Source organism: Sus scrofa, chromosome 9, assembly GCF_054392235.1.
Source record: "Sus scrofa isolate SSC_HxYL_T2T_F1_AM1 chromosome 9, Sscrofa_HxYL_maternal_Yorkshire_Landrace_v2.0, whole genome shotgun sequence".
In the NCBI taxonomy this organism is placed as follows: Eukaryota; Metazoa; Chordata; class Mammalia; order Artiodactyla; family Suidae; genus Sus; species Sus scrofa.
Genome location: NC_139391.1, coordinates 119,956,407 through 119,982,987, shown reverse-complemented (window position 1 = coordinate 119,982,987; position 26,581 = coordinate 119,956,407). Strand labels below are relative to the sequence as shown.

General features: G+C 38.6%; 1 long non-coding RNA gene across 4 annotated transcripts in view; it reads right to left on the bottom strand.

The window, feature by feature from the left end:
• Positions 1-26,581, bottom strand: part of LOC146400119 (uncharacterized) — a 359,144-nt gene that overhangs the window by 283,216 nt on the left and 49,347 nt on the right. For all 4 annotated transcript variants that reach the window (XR_014816254.1, XR_014816252.1, XR_014816255.1 and 1 more), the window contains exon 2: positions 11,655-11,966. This is a non-coding gene — a long non-coding RNA (uncharacterized LOC146400119). The remainder of the gene's footprint in view (positions 1-11,654; positions 11,967-26,581) is intronic.

Here is a 26,581-nt window from a genome sequence, read left to right as displayed (position 1 = left end):
CCAAAAGTGGTAACACAACATATTCAAAGTGCTGAAAAAGTCCCAAATAAGAATTTCATATCCAGCAATACATTCCTAAAAAAATCATAAGGTATTTTTAGAAGAGCAAAAATGAGAGAATTGACTGCTATCAGATCTACACTATAAGAAGTAATAAAGAGGTTCCTATGTGGATTAGCAGATTAAGGTTATGGCATTGTCACTGCAGTGTCTTAGGTTGCTGCTGTGGCAGATTTGACCCCTGAACCAGGAAATCCTGCATGCTATGGGTGTAGCCAAAAAAAGGAAAGAAAGAAATAGTAAAGGGAATCCTCCAAGATAATTTAAAGGGTAGTAGAAGATAAAGTGGATTTACACAAAGAATTAAAGTGTATAAAAGCACATAGGTAAACATAAAAATCAATATAAATGTATTTTTGTTTGTAATTTTTACTTTTTCCTGTGTGCTTTAAAAGACAACTGCATAAAGCAATAATTATAAAATGGTACTGATGAGCTTATGATATATAAAGATGTCATTTGTATAACAGTAACAGCATAAAGGAGGGTGGAGGGAATGATGCTATACTGGAGCAGGCTTGAACAATATTGTTTTAAGTTAAGATACTAACTATAAGTTTCAGGGAAACCTATATCAAAACAAAATGAAAATATATAATAAAGAAACAACAAGGAAGTTAAAACGGTACACTAGAAAATAACACATAATTGGGTTGTGATGATATTTGTACAACAAAAAAAACACATAAAAAACAAATAGCAAAAGGACTGATGTAAATCCTAATTTATCAGTAGTTATAGTGAAAAGTAAGTGGATGGATTAAACATTCCAATTGAAAGGTGGGTATTGGAAAAATTGATTTAAAAAATGAAAACATGACCCAACTATGTGTAGTAGACAAGTGACACATTTTAGATTAAAATACACAAATAGGTTGAAAGTAAAGGAATAGGAAAAGATATATCATGCAAACAATAACCAAAAAAGAGCTAGAGTGCTAAACTACATTCAGACAAAATATACTCTGTAAAAAAATTAATAGAGGAAAAAGAAGGACTTTTTTCATAATAAAAAGGGTCAATTTATCAACAAAGTATAACAATTATAAACATCAATGCATCTAATGACAATACAATGTGCAAAATACAACACAAAAGAACTGGCAAAATTGAAAGGAGAAATAGAAAATTCAACAAAATTGGCTGAAGACTTCAATACCAGCCTTTCCGTAATGGCTATAACAGTAAGACAGAACTTGAATAGATTAGAAGACTTTAATAAAACTACAAACCAAGTGGACCAATCAGACATCTATAGAATACTACTCTGCTCATCCTGCCATCAAGCAGAAAACACATTTTTCTCAAGTGCAATAGTCTACAGGATACACTATATTGTAAATCATAAAACAAGTGTCAATAAATTTAACAGGTTGAAATTATACAAAATATGTTTTTAGACCATAATGGAATGAAAATAGAAAGCAATAACAGAAGGATATTTGAGAAAATGACAACATGCGGAAATTAAACAATGGTTTCCTAAAAAATTAATAGGTCAAAAAATCTCATAAAAGTAATTTGAGAATACTTTGAGGAGGAACAAGAATGAAACCCAATGTACAAACACCTATGGGATAAAACTGAAATGGTGCCTGGAGGAAATCTATAGCTGTAAATCCCTATATTAAAAAAGAAGCGATTTTTCTCTAATCTATTCTTCTTCCTTAAGAAACTAAGGAAGAAAGAGCAAATTACATGCAAATCACACAGAAGAAGGAAAACAGTAAGGATTATAATGAAAATAAATGAAATAGAAAATAGAAAAACAATAGGAAACATAAAACTGGTTTTTTGAAAAGACAACAAAATTGACAAACATTTAGCTAGACTGACAAAGAAATAAAAATTTCTAAAATCAGTAATTAAAGGAAAACATCACTACCAACAGAAATAAAAGAATGCTAAGGGAATACTGTAAAAACTGTATACCCACATAATAGATAAATGAGCAAATTCTTAGAAAGATATAAACTATAGAAACTGACTCAAAGAGAAATTGAACATCTGATTGCACTGTATCAAGTAAAGGTATTAAATTAGTAATTTTAAAACTTCCCTCCACAAAAAAGTCCAGGTTCAGATGAATTCACTGGTGAAATCTATAAAGGGTTTAAGGAGTAATTAATACCAATCATTCACAGATTCTTCCAAAAATTAGAAAAGAAGAGAGAACTTTTAAAATTATTGTATTAGGCCAGTGTTACCCTGAAACCAAAACCAGATAAAGACATCACAGGAAAACTACAAACAGATATTCCTCGGTAATACAGAATCAAAAATACTCATCATAATACTAGCCAATCAGATCCAGCAAAAAATAAAAAGAATTACATACCACGGCAACATTGGATCTATCCTAGGAATGTAGGGTTGGTTTAACAAAGAAAAATCAATGGAATACATCATATTAATAGAATATAAGGCAAAAACCAGATGATCATTTCAACTGATGCAGAAAAGCATTTGGAAAAATCCTACACCCATTCATATTCAAAACATTCAGCACACCATGCACAGAAGGTATGTTTCTTGAAAGGCCCAGAGGTAACATCGTAATTAGAAGTGAAAGTCTGCAAAAGACATCTGCCCCCACCATTTCTATCCTATGATGCACTAGAGGTTCTATCAACGCAATTGGGAAAGAAAAAGAAATAATAGAAATCTAGGTTGGAAAGGAATAAGTAAATCTATTTATATTTGTAGATGACATAATCTTGTATATAAAAAGCCTAAGGAATCCATGAAAATTTATAAACAAATTCAGAAAATTTGTAGGAGACAAGATAAATACATGAAAATCAGTTGCATTTTTATACACTAATAGTAACAATTTGAAAAGAAATTTTAAAATAATTCCATTTACAGTAGCATCAAAAACAAAATTTTAGGATTATATTTAACAAAAGAAGTGTAAGACTTACATTGATACCACAAAATATTGTTGAAAAATATTTGTAAAAGACATAAATAAATTGAAAGACAGCACATATTCATGGATAAGAATACTTAATATTGTTAAGATGGCAATAATACCCATGTTAATCTACAGATTCAACTAATGCCTTTGGGGGGCATAAATTAAGGAAATGATTCAAGAAATTCAAGTGGAAATAAAAATAAATCAGAATAGCCAATTATCAAAAACAAACATTAAAAAAAAAAAGACAAAAAGAAGTACAAAGTCTGAGGACTCAGGTTTCACAATTTCAAAACTTACTACAAAGCTACAGTAACCAAGATAGTTTACTGGCATTAGAATAATAATGGGTTTCCAAGTGAAGACAGAGAAAAGGGGGGTAAAAAATGTATTTGAAGAAATTATGGCTGAAAACTTTCCAAACCTAATGAAGGAAACAGATACTCAGGTACAGGAAGTACAGAGGGTCTCAAACAAGATGAACCCAAACAGACTCACACCAAGACATGTCATAATTAAAATGGCAAAAGTTAAAGAGGGGGTTCTAAAGGCAGCAATAGAAAATTTAAAAAGTTTGTTATATATAGGAATCCCCATAAGGCTATCAGCTGATTTCTCTTCAGAAAATTTTCAGAGAAAAAACTGCAACCTAAGATACTCTACCTAGTAAGATTATTATTTAGAATAGAGGGAGAGAGAAAGAATTTCTCAGGAAAGAAAGAAAGAAAGAGAGAGAGAGAGAGAGAGAGAGAGAAAGAAAGAAAGAGAAAGAAAGAAAAGGAAAGGAAAGGAAAAGAGGAAGAAAGAAAAGGAAAGAAAGGAAAGGAAGGAAGGGAGGAAGTAAAAGAAAGATGAAGGAAGGGAGGGAGGGAAGAAGGAAGGATGAAAGGGAAAGAAAAGCAAAAAAGAAAAAAGAAATGAACTATAAAAGAATTAAGCAATACTAAACCTACCCTAAAAAGAAATATAGAAAGCTCTAAATATAAAAGAAGCAAGAAATCTGTAAGAAAGGAAAAATCATAATAGGAATACTCATCTGTGGCTGGTGATATTATAAAGGGCTTCAGTCATTTTGGAAAACTGTTTTACAGTTGCTCAAAATATTACACACAAAATATCACACAGCCCAACGATTTGACTCGTAAGAATATACCCAAGAAAAATGAAAACACATGTTCACACAAAAACTTACATGAGAATGTTCTTAGCACTACTATTCATTACAGCCAAAACGTGAAAACACCCCATATGTGTACTACTGTTGAATGGATTGATAAAATGTGATATATGTAAACAATGAAATATTACTCAGCAGAAAAAATGAAGTACTGCCATGGGCTATGACACAGATGGGCCCTTAGACAATAATGCTAAGTGAAAGAAGCCAGTCATGAAAGACCACATAGGATTCCACTTACATGAAATGTCTAGAATAGTAGGCAACTACATAAGACCTGAAAAGAGATGTGTGGTTTTTTAGGAACTAGAGCCAAGGGGAGAATGCAGGGGTAGTTTCTTTGCTGGGGGTGAAAATGTTCTTGAATTAGACAGTAGTGATTGTTGCACAACTCTGTTAACTATACTAAAAACCACTAAATTACACAATTTAAAAGGGAAAGATTTATAGTATGTAAATATATCATTAAAACTGTTATTGAAAAACAAAATCAGGAAAGGCATAACAGACAAAAATGCCCATATTTTACTCTTCCCCCTTACCCAGTCCCTGCATTCCCCTAAGCTCCCTCTTTTTCACCCCTCCCTGCTCTGGTTGTGCTTCCTTCTCTGTCTTTCTCTCTCTCATCTGTTCCTTTCATCTCACATCCCTGGAATTCATGGTCTGGATCAGACTGGGATTTGAAGGTTTTCTGCTGCACCCCCTTGCTTTGCACATGTGGATGCTGAATTCCTGGGAGGAGTAGGGACCAACCCATAGAGTGACTCTGTCAGGGGATCTACAAAGAACAGAGTTCTCTCCATGTCCCCTCAGGGCTTTCTATTCACTTAAGAAAAGAAAGTGTCTGCTACTCCTCTCCTTCTGGGACCTCCCCTAACCCACAAGTTAACTTCAGAACATTTCAACCTAGACTTCCTTCTTCTGGGCTCTCTCTTCCTCTCTCCCCAGCCTCTCCTTTCTCCCCAAACCTCTCCTCTACTCTTCACCCTTTCTCACCACACCTTTGTCCTTCCTCTAACTCCAGCAGCTTTTCTCAACCCCCTTCTCTGCCCCATTTATCCCCACATCCCTTCTAAGCATCTCTGCTGCTGCATTCCCCAGGGCCCACCCTCCCAATTCTGGTCACAGAAGAAGAATGTATAGGCAGTTTGAGCCATGTCATTCAAGGAATTAAAGTCCATCACCAAATTTCCCTGCAGGATGTAGCATGGACAAAAGGGTATCGATGAAATGGATTTAATGGATAATATACATTGTTGGCTCCTGATTTAATGGATAATACACATTGTTGGCTCCTGAAGACTGAAGCGTCTTTATCGCCCTGAATACTTCTCATCTTTTTCCTCATGCCCTCAAGTAATATGAGCAGTACCTAACAAAGGTAGAGGGAAGGTCAAGCTCTCACTTCTCTGATAAGTGAGTAAAAGAGGTGGATAAATCCTTTTAAGAACTTAAAACTTTGTTAAGCAGAAGAAATTAACTGATACTTAGACCATGAAAGCCAACATTTTGCATCATTATACGCCATACCCACACCCACAAATATCACTATATTTTGTTATACCCTGTAGATGACCTTCCCTCCTTAATGAAGTTTTCTTAAGAACTGTTCAAATTGATTGATTTATACAGTTCGAACCCAATCTCTCTTCACCTCCTCTCAGAGTTGGGGTGGGATGTCTGATACTTCATATTCCCAGTCTACAGGCTTCCAGGGAGCCCTGGATATAAGCCCACATGGCTAATTAGGTTCAGAGATGCAAAGAATAGACAAGTTACCTTCAGACCAATAATGGGAGGGGTTTCAACACTTCTCTCCAACTGCCCCAGGGCTGGCAGCACCGCCAGCCTTAAAGTATGTGGCCTGTGCAATTGCAGAGAACCCTGTACTTGGTTTAATGCTCTGATGTCACTGTGCTGAAATATAAAATGACTTTTAAACAGAGGGCCATGCATTTTCATTTTGCACTGAGCCCTACAAATTACATAGCCAGTCCTGGTGGGAAGTTACTCATGAGAAGAGGGGATAGTTTGGGTCAGTTTAAATCAGTTTTGGTCCTCTTCTCCTTCCTCTCCTATTTTCCATCATATTTTTGTGGTTTGCCCCTGACTTGGGGGATAGAAAGGGAAAATTTTAGGGAGAGCTGAAAAGGATAGATTTTTCTAGGTCCTTAAGTAATCAAATCAGAGTCATTTTTCTGCATTTCCCTGGTAAAGATGAAGGTTTTTCCGGTTTTCTTTTTAAGGACAGAAGGGAAGGGACGATCACATAAAATGGAAGAATGTGTGTGTGTCTGTGTGTTGTATGTGATGTATGTACATATATCAGAGAAGCAGCACTTGCAGTGTGTCAGAAATCTCATCAGGAACTTTATGTAAATCATCTCATTCACTCCTCAGAACAAACTATGAGGTAAATGCTGCTATTTCCCCAGCTTACAGATGGAGAAAATGATGCTTAGAAAGATTAAAAACTTGCCCCGATCACATTGCAGGCAAGGAGTACAACTGGGCAAATTCCAGATCCTGTCTAACTGCAAATCCCATGTAAACCTATGTAAACCCTCATCACTAGTCTGTGAAGCCTGGGCTGGGGGTTGGTTTGCCTGTGATTTCCATGGGAAATTACCAAGTGCCAACTAGATTCCAAGCATTTTGTATCTATGAACTCATGCAAACCTTGCAATACTCTGTGAGATAATGCTTTTATTATCTCCATTACAGAGATGTGGAAACTGAGATACAGAGAGGTTAAGTTTTTGGAAAAGGAATTTTTTTTCCTTTTTGGGGTAACACCTGCAGTATATGGAAGTTCCCTGGCCAGGAGTCAAATCTGAGCTACAGCTGCCAGCCGACCCCACAGCCACAGCAACTCGGGATCCTCGTTTGCAACCTACACCACAGCTCATGGCAATGCCAGATCCTTAATCCACTGAGCAAGACCAGGGATTGAACCCACGACCTTATGGATACTAGTCGTGTTCGTTTCTGCTGAGCCATGATGGGAACTCTCAGAAATGGATTTTTAAATTGAACTTTCTGGCTCTAGATTCTGAACTTTCAACCATTATCTTATTCTGTCTCAAAGTAGGAGAAATGACCTAATAGAATATAACCCAAGATCTCTCCTGAGCGTAAAGAAGTGTGGAAAAATTACCAGGCTCTTTACTTAAAGTCAGCCCTTCTCCTAATATACTATTTTGACATGAGAATGCCCTGATGAACTTCCCAGGACCTACCACTAAGGGCTGACAATCAGCACAATGCCCTACAAGCCGTCATCCTGTCTTTATCTCCCACCATCCCTTCTGAAATTCCTCTACCAAGAAGATAATACAGCTTCTTTCTTTTTCTCTCAATCTCCAGGGGTCTCTTAACAGCCATACTTAATTCTAGAGACATAAGGAAATGGGTATCCGGCCCACACATATTAACGGCCTTCTCCTCACTTCCTCCCACCAAGCCACACCATCCTTCCTCAGCCTGGGACCTGCTCAGAACAGGACCAGCTTACTCAGAACAACAGCCATGGCCTGTTGAGGAACAGGGGCTGGTGAGAGAATTTCCAGATGAATAAGATGACCTTCAGGTCCTCCTGTGTTTTCTCAGCCCACCATCCCTACTTAGTCTTTTCTTCAGTGAACACCTCTTTAAATAAGAAAACAATGCTGCTTTCTCCCCCAGAGTAGCCACAGCATAGGAAACCACACAATGACCTATATGTAGAGAAGACCTTGACATATGTGGTTTTGAAAGGTGCTGGTTAAGCAGGAGCTGGGTCACTAATCTTAGCAGTATCACTGGATTATTTCACTGGTTTTTCGTGCAAGTTCTAGAGATAGGAGGGGTTTTTCCCTGGTGGGGTTTAGAGAAAAAAAGAAGAGTGAACAAGGGGAATTACTAGTGACATTCACCTTCCCACTCTATCAGAAGATTTGGTAAAATAATTTCAAGGAACACTGCTCAATAATATTAACAGTTCTGACCCTCAGCATAGACTGAACTGCTAGAATGTAGCATTCAAAGACAAAGCGAGATTACTTTTCCTCCAAAACACCTACAGTATTTGTGCCTGAAGAAGTTTTTCCATAGGTGTGTTATTAGTATTGACTTGTATTTGTATTATTTTCATAGATAGACTTTTGCTCCCTACTTCACCAGCTAGACTATAAGCTCTGTGAGGGAAGGAATTCTTTCATAATTCTGTTGCACAACTACATATTTCACAATTCTGAGCATATTATAGGAAACTATAACCAAGGATATCCTAGAAGAATCTAGGAAAAGTAGATTCCACCAAGAGACAGTGGCAATATCCTTCCTCAGAATTTTTCACATTTCCAGGGGTATAAGCAATTAGTTTGCTAAGCCATCTTGAGATGGAACAAAGCTGTGTCTGGGGTTTAGTATCAGAAAAGGAAAAATGGATGTTAGGTAGTTCACAGACATTTAATTGTACAAGAATTATAAGTGAATAAAGAAACTTAGGTTTATGTACTCTTAAAAAGGAAAATACCACTCAGAGAACTTTGGATTTGACAAAGTTCTGCTCTCTTGAGGTGTACATCTTTGTGGCCAAAGTGAATTTAAGAATAGTAAGCATTAATTCTCAGATCCTACTTCTTTTTTTTTTTTTTTAAATATTATTTAAAGGGAGTCTCAGCTCCAAACCCATTTTTTTGGCGGGGGGGCGCACTGTGGCATATGGAAGTTCCCAGGCTAGTGGTCAAATTGGAGCTGCAGCTGTCAGTCTATGCCACAGTCACAGCAACTCGGCATCCAAGCTGCATCTGCAACCTACACCACAGCTTGTGGCAACACGGAATCCTTAACCCACTGAGCGAGGCCAGGGATCGAACCCATGTCCTCATGGATACTAGTTGGTTTCATAACTGCTGAGCCACCTCAGGAACTCCTTCAAATTTTTTATTATAGTTGATTTACTATGTTACTTCAATTTCTGTACAGCAAAATAACCCAGTCATACATATATATGTATACACACACATTCTTTTTTTCATACTATCTTCTTTTATGTTCTAACCCAAGGGGGGGACATATTTCTCTGTGCTATACAGGAGGACCTCATTACTTACTCATTCTAAATGTCATAGTTTGCATCTATCAACCCCAAACTCTGGGTCCATCCCACTCCCTCCCCCCTCTCCCCTGGAAACCACAAGTCTATACATATAGTTTACAAAGTACATACATCATCTCATCGCACATTCCAAAGTATAATTGTGTTAGCTCATTTTCACCAGGACTCTAACAGGTCTGCTTCTTCCATTAAAGCCTAAATTTCTTCCATGGTGATAGATATTAAATGCTGTTTTATGACCCATGAAACAGCCCATTCTTAGACCTAAACTTCAGACAGTAAGAGAAGTCAAAATCAATATCAAATAATTGTAAAGAAATACTTAAATCCAACCCAAGTGCAATACCATTTGAAAATAAACTCACAGTGGAATAAACTTAACAATGAACTTAGCAAAATCATCTTTAAGATGTCTGGCTTTAAGAAAAATATTATGACTTGTTCCAACTTGGACAAAGTCTTCTTGACACCTATGAGATGATGCTACAGCTTATGCCTGACTCAGATGAGCATCATCTGGGCTTCTGATATTTTTCCTAACATCTGAGATCCTGAGGGATGATATGGACTGATGATAGTTGCTCCTAGTATCTTGTGCTGATGATGTATAATCTTGGGAAATATCCCTTGTTAGGTTTTTCAGTAGTTAAGTTTTATTCTATGAAGCCCTTTCTGTTAGCGTATTGTTTTTAATCATGTGACCAGCTGAGATTCCTGGTTTTCTTTTCTAGAACTTAACGCTGGTTTCTATTTTAAGACTGACATTTATTTACCCTCGTGGAGCTCTTATATTGCCATAATATCTCACTGACTGCCACATTAACATAAAGGTCAGACCTTAAGGGGAAGGGTATCTCACAGGCATCTGGCGAAATGCATCAAAATAAAAGAAAAATGATGCCAGGATAGAAAACATCTCCCTCCCAGAATTAACCAGAAAATACTAACAAAGAAAGTAATCATAGGTTTACAAGTGATTACACCCACAAGTAGCACTTATACGAAAAAGAACTTTGCCATGTGATGTAATCCATGGCATATCAGGAAAATATGTTACGTGTGAGCTCAGCTTTGGAGGACCATCGATGAGTTACCACATATCTGTTTCAGTTTCTAAATGTGATTAATTATGAACTGACTAGCACTGTACTAGCTAAAGGTTTTTTTTAAAAAAAAATACCTTATATAATCATCCTAAGAACATCATGGAGTAAGTATTATCGCCTTGATTTTACAAATGATAATGTTCAGAAAAGTTAAACGATTTACCTAAAGTCACACAGTCCGTAAGAAGAAAATCCCAGACTTTCTCCAGGGTCTTAAAATCCAAACTGAATTCCTTTCCCACTGAGCTAGGACTGGTTTCCATGAAGGCACTTTTTTTTTTTTTTTTTTTTTTGGTCCCAAAAGATTTAAGCAGACTACTGCTCAAGTTGTAACTGAATAATTTAAAATATGGGCACAAGAAAAGAAAGGAAAAGTGGAAGAGGGAGCAATATAGCAGAAGGGATTTTTTTTTTTCTTTTTAAGAACAATAATGGTTTCTGGCAGTTGAATTTAAGATCATGAGCAATTTTCTTTAAAACTTTGCTTGTAATAATTGTTCTAGGTAGTTCATTGTCTTTACCTGTCTTATTTAAGAATCAGAGAATCTAATACATTTTGAGTCAAAGGGGACTCTGAGATTTATCTGTCTACACAATACATATAAAGGTCACCATGAAAGCTATTTGTTACAACAATTACAAAGTTAGAATTTGAATTTTCTTTTTTAAAATCAGGTATGGTTCAGAGAAGGCAAATTAGGGTGAATCAAGAATCCCTCTGAAAACACTCACACCCAAATTCGGCTTGTTAGAAGGATGGGAATGTGATAAAGGGAAGAGAAGGAAGCAAATCCATCATCTATTTACTTAAGGAGTCCTGAAAGTGGGGAGGTGGAGGAAATGGATATATGTGTCACCTAGAGAAATTATTATAAATGGCCATTAAGAGACATCATGGCCTTAAGTAATGTTTTAATTTTCTTCTGGCTCTGCTACCCCTTATTGTAAGATATTGTTTGTGTATTGAGTCAGTCAGTGAAAGAAAGCAGCTGGTAACACATGGTAAAAGTGTGGTAATATAGAAATGAAAAGAAAATCACTTGCATAATCCAAATCAACACTCATATTACTAAAGGAAAAAAAATATAACTTTCAACATCTCATCCAAATCTTTTCATCTCAGCTTCTCGAATAAAAGTATATTGTCCTCATGTTTAGCCCCTCCTCCCAAAGACTATTTTGGAATGCCTCACTTTGATTAGGCCTACTCTCACCAAGAAATGCTCATGGAATACATACGCTGGGTAGTGATGTTCACATCAGATACATGAGAATGTTTATGAAGCTCACCGTTTTGATGGAGTAGGACAGTGCACGGTCTGTTATTCCTGGAGCCAGTTGCCCCTGTGTAGTGATCATCCAGAGTCTTCTCCTCTGCTGCCGTCAACAAAAAGAAAAATCTGTTCCTTCTCAGCACTACTGTGACCTTCTCTCTTCCCTGGTTCTCTTTGCCACTGCCATCTTATACCTCCATCTTCACTCTTTACCTTCTTTTCAGCTTTCTCCATTCCAAAGAAGCCACCACACTCTTCTCTCTGCCCATGTAACGAGGCATGAAACGCCATTGACACAAAATATTCCAGTGAAGTCTGTATTGATTGCCTGGTAACGCAATAAAATATAAACAATGAAGTCATATTTCATTCTAGAGAAGTTAGGTCATTTATTGAATTTGAGCAGAATATGAGCTATGCTTCTCCAAGTGTATGCAGTTACTGCAATGCTAAATGTTTAGGGCTCAATTTGCCTGAAAGCAGTAGACTCCTTCAGTGTGATTTGGGGGGTTCTTAAGGGGATCTTGAGGATGGAAGAATAAATGCTATAGAATCACAGAGCTCCTAGAAACTTCAGCAATCACCTTACTTACTTTTTTTTTTTACCTTACTTACTTTTTAACAGATGAGAAAATAGAGAGGCTTTAAGACATTGTTGTTCAAGATCACCTTAATGGTTAGAAGTGGCCCAGAGTTAGTTCTCCAATGCAGCAATATTTTATTTTTAAATGATATTGCTTATGCAAAAATGGGGACATACTGTTAATACCACACCAACCATATACTATGTACCATATAATCAAACTCCTTTTTCTTTCACCCTAGTAACTAGATCTCAATTTCCATCCACTCCATATCTTATCACTCTCTTTTTTATCTGGGTATGTGACATACTTATTCTCATTTCACCTCCTTGGTTTAATGATTTGGCAAGTGACTTCTGGTCCTTCACTGGGCTCTGATCTTGTCCCTGGTACTCATTCACTCTTTTTAATCTTTCAGCTCAACTCACGATGCCCCAAATAGCTTCCATTTCCCACCTTCAACTTTATTTCTTCATTCACTTCCTAGGGCACTCAGAAATAAAGTCAGATAGAGCCCTGATTTTTCTCCAAGGCCCTGCCTGAGCTTGTAGAAACTCCCATAGGATGGAGGCTACACTTGAAAAGATCAGGGATAATGATCAGCATGGAGTCCTTGCATTGGGCACAACTCCTGGAGTACAGACCCCTCATAGAAAAACCTCCACCCCAACGCCCCAGTGTAAATCTACACACCAACAATTCTGACCCCAGAACCAATGGAATGGAGATCCACAAAAACCTCAGCTGCCCCATCCTCAACAACCAACATTCCCTCAAAAGTTCCACCTATCCTGGAGTTCCTGTCATGGCTTAGTGGTTAACGAATGTGACTAGCATCCACGAGGATGAAGGTTCGATCCCTGGCCTTGCTCAGCGGGTTAAGGATCTGGTGTTTCCCTGAGCTGTGGTGTAGATTGCAGACTTGGCTCAGATCCCAAGTTGCTGTGGCTGTGGCTGGCAGCTAGGGTTCTGATTCAACCCCTAGCCTGGGAACTTCCATATGCCACAAATGTGGCCCTAAAAACCACACACACACACACACACACAAATTCAACCTATCCCAAGCTGTGACTGACTCTAAAAGAACTCAAGTGCCTCCACACCATAGGTGTCTCTCCAGAGGGCATCTGGGGGCCATTGTATTCACCATATAGCAGCCCACCACACCAAGCAGTTCTTGTTCACATCCAAGCCCCTTCAGGATTTAATATCATCTATACTTCCATCATTACCATGGCTCTGTGCAGCCTCTCCTTTTTGCTTTCCCTAGAAATCCTCCTCCTCATTGTCAGTCACTCCACAGGCACATCTACAACTATGTCCCTCAGAATTGCTTCAGATTCTAATATTAAATTCAGTCATCCCACTCTCTTACTCTTCCATTTCTCTTGCTCAGCTACCCTCCCAATACCTGCTTTTTATCTTAAACAGACCCACCAATCTAATGACCCTCTCAACTTTCTCCCAGTTAGCCCTTTCAGTCTCGCTTTTTTTCCCTACCCAGCACTCTGCTCTAAATAATACAAAATGCAGCACATCACCTGGGCAATGTCATCATCTGTTCCTAATGGATATGAAAATACCAAATATTTTGTCTCCAGTCCAGATCTTCCTCTTAAACTCTAAGTTGATGCAGTAAACTAACTGGTCTTTTCTTGTGAAAGATTTCATAGACACAAAAAACTCAACATCTCCATAGCTGAACCAAGTATTTTCCCAATAGACTTGTTTCCTGAAATAAAGAGAGGTTCTGGTATCCAATAGGGAGATAACAGCTTCCACTGATACAATGACAAGTGCCTGTCTGATGAATAACCTAAATAGAAAATCCAAATCACAAAGTATGCTTCATGACTGCCTTCCAATCTGAATGCATAGACTCAGATTCTTAGACAGTTATAGCAATAACTCTTAAGTAGGGCTGCATTCAGACAATAGCAGTGGAATTAACCAAAAAGATTACAACTCTAAAAGCTGCTCACTGTCATGCACACATGGTCTGATAAAACACATTTGGGGTTTTTCCATTGTGAATCCTCATAGACTTGATCTCACATATAACCTGATAAATTACCTTCACCTTTTTAGTCTGGCATTTCAGATATAGCTTATCTATATTCTTAGATCCTGGAATAGTTTCTGCTCAGTCATCTAGCCCAAGATGCACATTTCTTTTAAGTTATTTTACTATTGTCTGGTGACCCACATAAGAAGCCAATGATTGCAATTTTATTAACTACCTAATATCTACTTATTCATTGCCTAAGTCCTTCACTAGACTATAAGCCCCATAAAGACAATGATATATTTACCATGTTTGTATCTTTAGTGTCTGGGACAGTAATTATTCATAGTGAGTACCCAACAAATATTTGTTGAACACATGGTGAAAAGAAAGATGTCTTTTAGACTTTTAGTTGGCAACTGATGGTTGGAGGAGAAATGAATAAAAGGATATTACATTACAGTTTTACCAGCTCAAAATTAAGAAAGATGAAAAGAGACATATATATATATATGCATATAAGGAAATAAGTATACTGAATATATAAGCATAAATAAGTGATTTGGTGGTGAAAAAATTAAGGTAGGGAACAGGAAAAGAACTAAATTGTTAAAATTGATCTGTGAAAGAAAATGTGGAGAAGTCGGGGAATTAAAGTACCTATGTAATTAAGAAATATGAAAATTTGCATCTTGGTAATGAAGTTCTCCTTGGTTGGGGATTCAATCTATGATAATTACAGCTATCATTTGCTAAGCTTTAGTTATGTGCTTTGCATTCTGGTAAATGATTTGCACACAGAACTACAACTCAAACCCACTTGGGACAACTAGGCAAAGAAAGCTGGAATAATATCAACTGGAACTAGAATGCAGAACAACTGAATGGAGAGGAACCAGATCTGGAGAATTCTCAATTTAAGACTTACCACTGAAAAAGTGTACAAAACTGAATTGTGTAACTACATTCTGGTGCTAGGATTCTTTGGGTTATAATAATGCAATTCATTGAATTCTCAATTGTGGGCAAACCATAGAGCTTCGTGTCTCTCACTAATCATTCTACAATATTTATAGCACTCACTGTGTGAAAGGTAATGGTGAGATAGAAATGCATAGGACAAGTGTCTGCCCCAGAGGCAGAGACTTGAATGTGATGATCAAAGCCACAGGAAAATGATGCCTACATAAGACTCCAAAATAGAAGTGACTCCCTGACCACAACAGTTAATAATGACAACATTTGGAAAGGACTTTTACATGAGCAAGATCAGACTTTTTTTTTTTTTTTTCAGGGAGGGGGATTGGGAAGATAACACGTTTGTTCAGAACCAAAGACAAACTGAGCACGTATTCTTGCCTGAGGAAAGGAGGATATCATGGGATTTCTCAACCTTTTATCCTATGTGGGCAATAGCATCTTCTCTTTTTCTTTTCTCCAGTCCTTAGAAAGGGGAGAACTTTTCCTCCAATCTCAGTTTCTCCTATTTTCTTATAGACCTTTTTCCGCTGATGATTCTACCTCTCTTGCTACCATTCCTGAATGTCTCTATCATCTGTGAACTTGGCCATGTCCTTCCCACCCAAAACATATTTATTTAACATACAAACTGTCCAAGCAAGATACTGCCCTATCTTTTTTTTTTTCTTCTTCCTCTTTGGGGTCAAGCTTGTTGAAGGAGCAGATTATGCCTACTGCCTTAGTTTTAGCACTTCATATCCCATCACTCAGCAAAAACCACCCTAGCAATACCAACAAAACCCCTTGTCAAATGCCAAGGGATATATTCAATGCTTACCTAATTGATTATGCTATCTCATTGTTTCCCAAAGAGTGTCCCTTGGGACTCCAGTTTGGTGTGCTATTATTAAGAGTAGTTATGTAAGAAGAACAGGGAAAGGTTTAAGGTCAAATTAGTTTTGGAAACTTTACATTAGAAATTAAAATGTACAAGTTTTTTAACTGCAAGACTTCTCAGAAACATTAATATGCTAAGTTGTTTTGTGATTCTGTAATAGAAGTATGTAGATTTCAGCATTTCCCACACTTAGTTGACCACAGAATTTTTTTCCAAATAGTATTTCATGGGAAAATTATTCCTTGGAACAACTTTTGAGAAATACTTCTCCTCATCCTTTGACACAGTTGACCATTATTCTCAGTAATTTTTTTCCTTTGATTCTATGATACCCTATCTCTGCTCACTCATTCTGTCTTCAATAAAACTTTGCTTTCTCTACTCAATCTTTAAACATAGTATTTTCCTTACTTCTGTACTAAGTCTATTCCTATGCATGTTCCTTTTGGATGATCTCGTTTGCCATCCTGCTTGAAGTACTTACTATGAACCGTTGATCCCCAAATCTATGTTTTCAACCAAGATTTCTTCACTGCATTCTCCGCATGCTATATATCTGAAGGTCTCCTTAACTTTTCTGCTTGAGTATATTCCAAGTATCTAATTTAACATGCCCATAGTTTTTTGCTCAAGCCTTGATCATTTTCTTATGTTTCCTGCCACGTTGAAGGGCACCACTAGACATTCAGTCATCTAAGCTAGAAGTCCCCTAAGATTTTTCCTGCCTTGCCCTTCATATATTATCAGTCATCAAATCCTATAGATATCCAAATGATCTTAATCCTGTAGATACCGAAACTATTTGAGTTTCTTCATTTATTGAGCAAATATTTACATCTTGAGTATAACCTATATACCAAGTACCAGTCTGAGTATTTTGGACACAACATCTAACAAAATAGATCAGATCTCGTCTCCCAAAGAACTTATATTTTGGTAGTGAGAACATAAACCACATAATATGTGTTATAGGCTGTGTCCCCACCCCCCATCTCCAACCACAGCTCCATATTCACATGCTGAAGTCTTAACCTCCTAGTATCTCAGAATGTGGCTATCTTTAAAGAAGTAATTCAGTTAAAATGAGGTCACTCGTGTGGGTCTGAATTTAATATGACTGGTGTGTTCATAAAAAGAGTTTAGGACACAGGTATGTACAGAGGGAAAACCATGTGAAAAAACATGGAGAAGATGGTCATCTACAATTCAAGGGGAAAAGCATCAGAAGAAATCAACCCTACTGAAAACTTAATCTTGGACTTTGGCTTCCAGAATTTTGAGAAAATAAATTTTTATTGTTTAAGCCACCCATCTCTATTGCTTTGTTTTGCCAATCCCAGAAAATTAGTATGTTATGTAAACAAATTTATTTTATCTTTTAAAGTACAGTTGATTTACAATGTTGTGTTAATTTCTGCTCTACAATGTAGTGACCCAGTCATATATACATGATTGTGTATGTATATATATATGATTGCTTGTGTGTGTGTATACACACACACATTCTTTTTCTCATACTATGTTCTACCATGTTCTCTCCCAAGAGACTGGATATAGTTCCCTGTGCTGTACAGTAGAAACTCATTGCTTATTCATTCTAAATGTAAAGGTGTGCATCTACCAATCCCAAACTCCCCATTCTTGGATGGTAAAAATTGCTAGGAAGGAAATAAAATGTAGATTTGGTAGCAAAGACAAATGCTCAGAGACAGGGACTAGCCTAGCACATTCTAAGGAGGAAAGAAAAAACTGGGATATAGGGTCAAGGTGATAGGAGAAGAGGTCAGAGAGATAGGCAAGACCAGATTCCAAAATGTTCATCTTTTGCTGATTTTTCTATTTAAGGTTTTCATTTTTTTGTATTGTTTTTAAAATACATTTATTGTTTTTAAAAACATATTTCATCGTATCCATTGTGTAACTCTTATGGTAGTCAAACCCAGCCATCTTTTTCTCTATGGATTCTGAATATAACACCAGGCCTAAGTCTCATTATTACCTTAAGATTATAGAAATATCCATAATGCTGGAGACCAACATGGGCCAATCATTGTCCCCAGCTTCTCTCTGGGATGTAATCCTTGAGTAAATCCACAAGGAGCCAAACTGGGAACAAATATTAATGAAGGCCCAATAGATCCTACAGTACCAAGCTCCCTGCTAAAACACTCAGCTTGGACCTGAAGCCAAAACGGGATTTTCCTAAGTCCAGAGTTTGGAAGAGTCAATCAAGTTTGTTCAGAAGATGACAAATCCTTACCCAGATGCCAGCTGCTCCATAGCCCGTCAACAGTAGGACAGAGAAGCAAGAAAGGCCAGGAGAGTGAAGGTACCTCCAGGCCTGATTCCAAAAAGCCAACTCCAGCACTGACCCAACTAAAACTCTTACACAGAAGAATGAAGAGGAGAGAGCACACTGTCCTTACCTACCCATGTTGTAGTCAGTGCAGGAGAGAAAGTGTAAAGTCTATTCCCCTGTTTTTAAAGCAAACCTTACCCTATAAGACAATGAAGAGGCCAGAGGCCATCAGGCCCTTACCCATAAAATTAGCTACTCCTCCTCCCTTGGAGATGAGCATGTAAGAGATGAAAAGAAACACAGAAATCCAGAGGCCATCAGGCCCTTACCCATAAAATTAGCTACTCCTCCTCCCTTGGAGATGAGCATGTAAGAGATGAAAAGAAACACAGAAATCCCCTCTCAGGTATTTCCCAGAAAGGATGGAGGTTTGGTGGGACTTCCTTCCCACATGGGCCACAGAAGAATATGGAGTGGGGAATAAAAGAGTCTTCCGCTAGAATCCACCTAAGTTTTCTGTTATTAATTTCTGAAATCATCACACTTTCAGATTTTCTACTAATAAATAACATGCAAACACCTTCACTCCACTCCTCTCCAAAGCTGCAGTTACATGATAGGCTGAGGCTGATGGGTAGCGAACCATACTAAAGGGCCATTTCTATGAGCTCAGTGAAGCCGGCTATTGTAAAAGACTCTGGTGCACAGAGTACATCACAGACCCACAGAATTTGCTTGAAACTTAAGTGGATTTGGGCCTATTTTGTTCAGCAGCAGTCATAGCCACAAAAGCAACAGCAGCAGAAAGAGCAGTAAACATCTAGGAACCATCAACAGGGCACAAATTGTAGAGTGCTGGGGAGAAAAAACAGCGTAAAGTTATGTCCGCAACTGCAAGGGCTCATCAGGGAAATCACTGCGCACAGGACTTGCTTTATTTATAGAATTTTCTCCTCTGAGAAATAGATTTGTACACCAGCAAACCTACTGATCTTTGCTACAAAATGAAAAGGCTTGAGGAAATTTTTCAAGTAATTATCTGGTGTACAGGTTTAATTAAAACCCACTGGTAGGCAGAATTCTAAAGATATGCCCCAGGCTATTCAATACTGACTTAGGCACTGCTGTGAAGAGATTTTGCGAATGGAATTAAGTTTACTAATTAGCTGGCCTTAAAATAGGAAGAATATCCTGAATTACAGGATAATCAGGATTATTATACAATTCTGGCTTTAAGTCATCACAGGAACCCTTAAAAGCAGAAGTGGAGACAGGAGAGTCTGAAAGGTGTAGCACAATACGTAAGCAGAAGCAAGATGAAACAGAAGAGGAAGGTCTGGGAGATTAGAAACATGAGAAGTACTTTTTTGTAGAAGTATTCAACCTACTGTTGCTGGCTTTGAGGTGGAGAGAGGGGGCCATGTGTCAGGGAGTGCAGGTGGCCTCTAGAATCCAGTGTACACTCTGACCAACAACAAACAAAGAATAGATACATCAGGCCAACAAGTATGTGCAACTGGATCTGGCCAAACCCTGAATGAGCTCAGAAGCAAGCTCATGCCCTGAACCTCCAGACAATTGCTGATGCCTCTGTTTCATCCCTGTGAGACTCAAAGCAACCTCAGATGCTGTGACTGGAACCCTGAGCTACAGTGCTATAAGATAATAAATGGGGGTTGTTTTATGCTGCTAAATGTATCATTTGTTACAGCAACAATAGAAAACTAATATAGTCCAAGAAATTTATTCTAGCATGAGGCTAGCAAAAAGAGAAGTGGACTAGAGAAGGGAGAAAAGTGGTCATATATCCTCTTGCATAATGTTATTTAAAGAGCACCAAATTTCAGGTTAGTTCATACTCTTATCTTTCCTTTAAGAAGTGTGCCCTTTTCTTTCCAAACTTAGTGCTAGAGAGGAGTATATTTTCCAAGAATTTAAATTAAATGAGGTTTCAACAGGATTCTATCCTGTACCTTTAAAAAAAATAACAGAATGGGAGTCCCCACTGTGGAAACGAACCTAAGTAGCATCCATGAGGATGCAAGTTTGATCCCTGGCCTCGCTCAGTGAGTTAAGGATCCGGCATTGCTGTGAGCTGTGGTGTAGGTCACAGATGTGGCTTGGATCTGATGCTGCTATGGCTGTGGCATAGGCCAGCAGCTAGAGTTCCAATTTGACCCCTAGATTGGGAATCTCCATATGCCACAAGAGCAGCCCTAAAAAGACAAACAAAAACAAAAACAAAAAGCAGAATGCCTGTCAAGACACATTAAGAAGGGTATCCTCTGAGAATATTGGTAGATGGCATTACTATACTTTGATATATTCTATTTCCCCAGTTTGTGGTGTCCTTCTGCCCTGCAGGATTATATATCACCCTACATGACATTAGCCTTAGTCTTATGACTTGCCACTCACTTTGGTCCATTAAATATAAGCAGAAGTTATGTTTGTCACTTATAAGCAAAAGCTTTAAGAGCCAGTATGAGGTTCACTGGGCACCATTTCCCTCTCCCACAAGCCTGGCAATGCCCCTGATAGAGGTTACATCACCATTCTGGGTCCCACAGCAAAGATGGTATGGAACAGAGCCTCAGCTTACCAGTGATGGAAATGTAACTGAACAAGAAATAAGCCTCTATTGATATGAGCCACTTGGATTTGGGAGGCCGTTTGTTATGACAGTGTAAGAGCCAAGCTGACTCTTATACTATGTGTGGTCCTAGAAATCCCAGCTTCTTGAATATTTAGGAGTCAGTCCACATGAAATATATCTTTGTGTTAAGGGTGGATACATTTTTGGTTATGCAAAATAAGTTGAATGACTAAGTTGCCCAGGAAGAGCAAACTGCCTTGAGTCATGTATTAGTTAAGGAAGAGTAGGCTCTTCTACAATAATACACTCCCAAATCTCAACAATTCACAAAATGAAAATGTATTTCTTATGCTCATAAGAGATATTACAGATTGGCTTGGGCTATTCCCTACCTGTGGGTCTACCATCTTGAAATCCTTTACTTCCAGCCATGCAGGTAAGGGAAAGAGCACATGGAAAGGTTCTATGGCAAGGTCTGGGAAAGGTATGGCATATGGGGCCATATTCTCTGAGCAGAACTCATCCCAGGTGCCACCTTGATGCAAGGAGGCCTGGAAAATAAAGTCTTCCTATGTGACTAGAAGGAAAATAAAACAGTTTCATGATGGTTACATTTTATCTGACACAATGAAGTACTATTTTACTAGGAGAACGCTGTTAAAGACGTTCAATTCTGTGTGGCTTTAAAAGACTGTGCTGCCCTTTGGGTGATAATGTTCACCAGGAAAAGTGGGGTATGTTGACTCTGCCCTTGAGGTAGATAGCAGTTATTGGAACCCAGCTAAAACTCTCAGTGTTGGTCAGCTTGTGCTCCAGGATATCTGTCAATGTGAACCAAAAAAGCTTTCTGCTAAAGCCATATCCCCAGGGGCCAGGTGCAGATAAAGATCCACTGCACCCAATGGAGGTGTCTGGACCACCAAAGGCATCCTAGCTGCAGTGGACAAGCACTGCTGGAGAGATGCACAGGTCTGGTCTTCCGCAGCAGTCCTAGGGGTGGTGGGCAAGGAACTGACCCCAGTTCTCTCTATATCTAGCATTAGAAACAGCTTGAGTCCCTACTTGTACCAAGTTAACCCTGAAGTTCCTAGGCAATATAAGTAGGAGAAACACAAAAGAGAAATTTTGGTCTTCTTGCTGATAAAATGTGTAGTAGTTCAAGCAGTTTCTATTTCAAAAGCAAAAAAAAAAATTCTCATGTTTGAATAATAAGTTTGTCAAGAAATCATTCTGATTAACAGAACAGAAAGAATGAAGATAATGGACAGAGGAGAGGAAGGAGAGCTTCAGAATGCAAGAAATCTAATACTGTAAAAGAGACAGGTTTCTATTAACTTTGTTATATCTTTAATCAAAACCCCCTAATTGTGTGTAATGCAAGCCAGGCAGGTCAGTTGGCCAGGGCAGCACCGATTGAAAGATAGATGGTTTTGCATGAGGTGATTTCACTTTAGAGATTCAGAGCCTAGAAAAGAGAGCAGCATTTCTGTTCTGTGCATTGAGTCATGGGCGGGTATGAGAGGATACCCTTTCAGTACGTAATTAAAGCACTGTGGGGGTGTTTGATCAAACTTCTTACATAAACAGGATCTACATGTGAGAACACTTTCAAAGGTTGAGTGTGAAGCTATGCTAGAGACAGATCAGCAGGTGGGCAGGCAGCCAACCACTGATATGGGACTGGAACTGATGATATTCTGAAGTCTATGGGGCTCCTTGCAACCTGCTCCCTTTGCTCAGCCCACTCACACACAAACTTAAGTGAGGTGCCTCTCACCTATGGGCCGCCCCTACATAAACCCCAAGTGCACATTTGATCTAATCTTCAGAGGCCTTTGAGAGAGAGAACAAGCTTGCTCAAACACACCTCCCTCATGGGAAAATGGCATCTCCGCTCAAGAGTATGATTTTCTCTCGGGAACTATCAAATCGCCTGCTCTCACTAAAATGATGCCATCGTGGACTTGTTAAGAATGCTGACTGCTGTTTCTATCTGCTCATCAAATCAACTGTATGACCCAAGAGATGAATGATTTTTGTGACCATCCTGCCATATGCCAGCACCCCCCTTTGAGGGGTAGCAATTAACATGACTTTGATCTCCTCAGCCCCTGAAATTTGTTGACAAGAGCTCCAAGCCCCCAAGTCTCTTCCTTTGCCTGGGTACCCCAGGGTTTCCTGTTTCACTGAATGAATGTTGGCTGCTCTTACTGCAGGCTCTACCCTTAGAATTGTTGCTCTGCTCAACACAAGTCTGACCACTTAGCAGTGGGCCCTTGCCCCCACCAATGCTAAGAGACCAGCCCTTAGCCGCTGTAAGTCTCTCACAATTAAGACATCTACTTCCCTACTGCCATTGCAGATTCTCTTCCCCAGCTCAGAGTCAATCCCCAAAGGTCTGGTATTTTAATTCACAGTTTCTTTACCAAAGAACCAGGGAAATACTTTCAAAAGCTAGGTCAGAATGCATAGAGTAACACCATCTTGAGACTAAAAGTGATCCTCCCGGGACCCCTAGGCAAATAGTCTTTCTTTACATTGTACCAAGCATTGTGCTAAGCCCCAGTGATGAAGAGATGAGTAAGATACTATCCCTGACCTAAAGGAGTTCTCTGCTTCAGTGCTACACTTGTCTCACTGTCAGAGGCAGACACGCCAATGAAAAGGCAACTTCTTGGGCAAGTGAGGTGTTATAAATGCTCTAGATTACAGAACAAAGTAAGGACAGTTCTTGGTAAACCGTAATTGTTGGAAAGAACCAAGGAATTCCCCAGCTGGGATTAGGGGTAGCACCTTCTGAAGCTTTACTGTGGATTCTTTCAATTGAGCCCAAAGGAAAGGGAAAAACAGATTGTTCATTTGGTTATTTGGTTTTCCCTTCTGACAAGTTGCCAGATCATTACTTTCATGTAGAATCTGCTGTCCCAAGGCAATTATGCTTTCTGTTTAGCACAGGTCTAACTGCAAAGAAAACAATAATCTTTATGGGAAAAAGGCAAAAAAAAAAAAAAAAAAAGCTGAAGTAATCACATTGTCTCAGCGTGCAAATACATAACAGCACAATAATATAAAGGTTGAAAGCAAAGTGATATATTAAGTTAATAACGCAGAAAACCTTGAAACTAGTTTAGTCTTGACAATGCCCCAGGGTATTTTATTACCAAAAAAACACCTAGGTTCTTTAGAAGTTTCCCAAGATCAACTCAAGAAGAAAATCTCACTTTTATAATTTATGCATATCATAAGTCTGGGAAATACTACAGGGTAAACTGGATCTAAAACCTTTCATGTTTCTTCTTTCTTCCTCCCACCTTCTTAAGAGGCAGGTCTTATGGAAATAGGCACATCTGGAAGGATGTGGTTGTGGCTGGACCTGAGTAATCCTCAGGATATGGGGGGGGGGGGTTATTTGTTTTTCTGAAGGCATCTGCATGTGCCTGTGTTTTCCTAAACCAAACGGGAAACAAGAGGAGTTATAAATACAGCTAAGAGGAGAGCAGATGGTATTGATCAAGACTGGCAAGACAAATAGACTTCTTGAGCCTATGAAATGTCCTTGGACTACTGATCTTTGGAATTCAACTGCAGGCCACCCTACTGTCCTGCTTAGAGTTCTAAATTGCTACTGAATGGTTCTCCCTAGAATACAGGGGGTCTCAGGCCATATCAAAGCTTCCCCAATTATGGTTTCTCTACTCCTCACCACAGGTTTCTTCCATTTTATACAGAACACTTTACCTTCTACTATAAGATAAAGGTCAGAGTCAAAACCAAAAAGTTTCACAAAAACAATAACCGTCTTGTTCCCCACAACGTCTATCTACCCCATAACCTCCCCAAAGGGAAAAAAATGCAAGAAGGATCTTGGTTTGAATGGAAATTGATTAAACTTTTTTTTTTCCAGTTTCAACACTATTTTTTTTAACTCTTGGTTTCTTGTGACCTTTCAAATACAGAGTAATTAAATGTTGAACGTATTATAATTGAAAAGCCTAAATTTAAGTCATTTAACAATTCTGCCTACTCTTATTTATGGAGCACACAAGACCCTGATATTTCAGAGCCCCTGCCTGCTACCCACCTTGTCAGGGATGTGAGACATTTTAAATAAGAAAGATCTACTGTCAGATATCTGCATCTACAGATGAATACATTTCATATATTACACACACACACATACACACACACACAAGCAATCAGATTCTGCTGTCCAGGCTTTAGGGATAAAATGCTTTTTTTTTTTTTTCGCTAGTGAAATAAAATAGCACAAATACCTAAGTTCCAAATTGAGGGAATTCCTCACCTATAGGATAGGGAGAAGAAATGATGTCTATTTCCCCTCTGTTTGTCCACTCTGCCGCCTGATTCTCCATGACTACCTGACTAAATTCTTGGACTTGCTCTCTCCTCCAACACTGCCCTGCCCACACTAAATAGCAATTTCTTTTTATTTAAGGCTAAAGCACACCAGATTAAAGCCACTGTGTGTAACTGAAGTTTACTGAAAATTTAGGAAGGAGTACAGCAAAGCTGAGAATATAGAAATATTAGTCAATGCTTTTCTAAAGTTCCCTGACCACTTTTGTCACAGAAAATGTCCCACCAGTCAAGGACTTCCTCAGCCCCCTATTAATGCCCCCCTCAAGAGATGGTCCCCCATGTTTCATTTTCTGAGCCTCTCTCTCAGGCTACCCACAGCCAGGGATATCCTCTGACTTGTTATTCTGGGTAATTCACTTCTCCCTTTGTTTTCCCCTCTCTCCACAGGACATTCACCAAAAAGACCCACCAAGGTAATTTTCCTAAGCAAGACAGTTTACCTAAAACAGTCTTATGCCATGCCCAAGGAAGACAGAAATGGTTATAGTTGGGTTTTTTTCAAATGACATTCTTCCTCACTATAAACGCGCACAAGCATTAAATATGTATATGTTGATACCATTAAAGATATCAACCTTGACAAGTGGGATTTAACAAATTTAGGAGTTATTTTGTAATAATCAAGTCCTACTTTACAATTTAAAAACAAAAAACATTGTTAATGGAAACAGAAATCTGGGACTGATCCTTCTTCTCTCTTTCCCCATATCCTATCCATTTGTATTTCCCATCTCCAAAATGTCACATCCCACCCACTTCTCTTTCTTCACTGCTACCCTTGTTTATGACCAATAGCTTTTAACTTGGATACCAAAACAGCCTCCTAATGAGGCTCCATATTCTCTTACAATTCATTCTCTGCCCAGCAGATTTTTTTTGGCCATGCACACAGCATGCTGAACTTCCTGGGCCAGGGATCAAACCTGGGCCACAGCAGTGACAACACCAGATCCTTAACCATTAGGCCACCAGGGAACTCCAGCAGAGAGATTTTTAAAACATGCCACAACACCTCCCTGCCTAAAAGTCTTTGGAGGCTTCCTAAGAAGACATAATCCCCATCTCAAAGCACTGAAGGACCTGGTCCTCACCTGGTCTTCAGCTCCTCTTGGCCCTCACCTCCTGCCATTCTTCTTGCTCACTGTGCTCTGAGCACACTAGCTGGAGCACATCAAGCTCATTTCTGACCCAGGAGCCTTACACTCACTTATCCCACTTCAT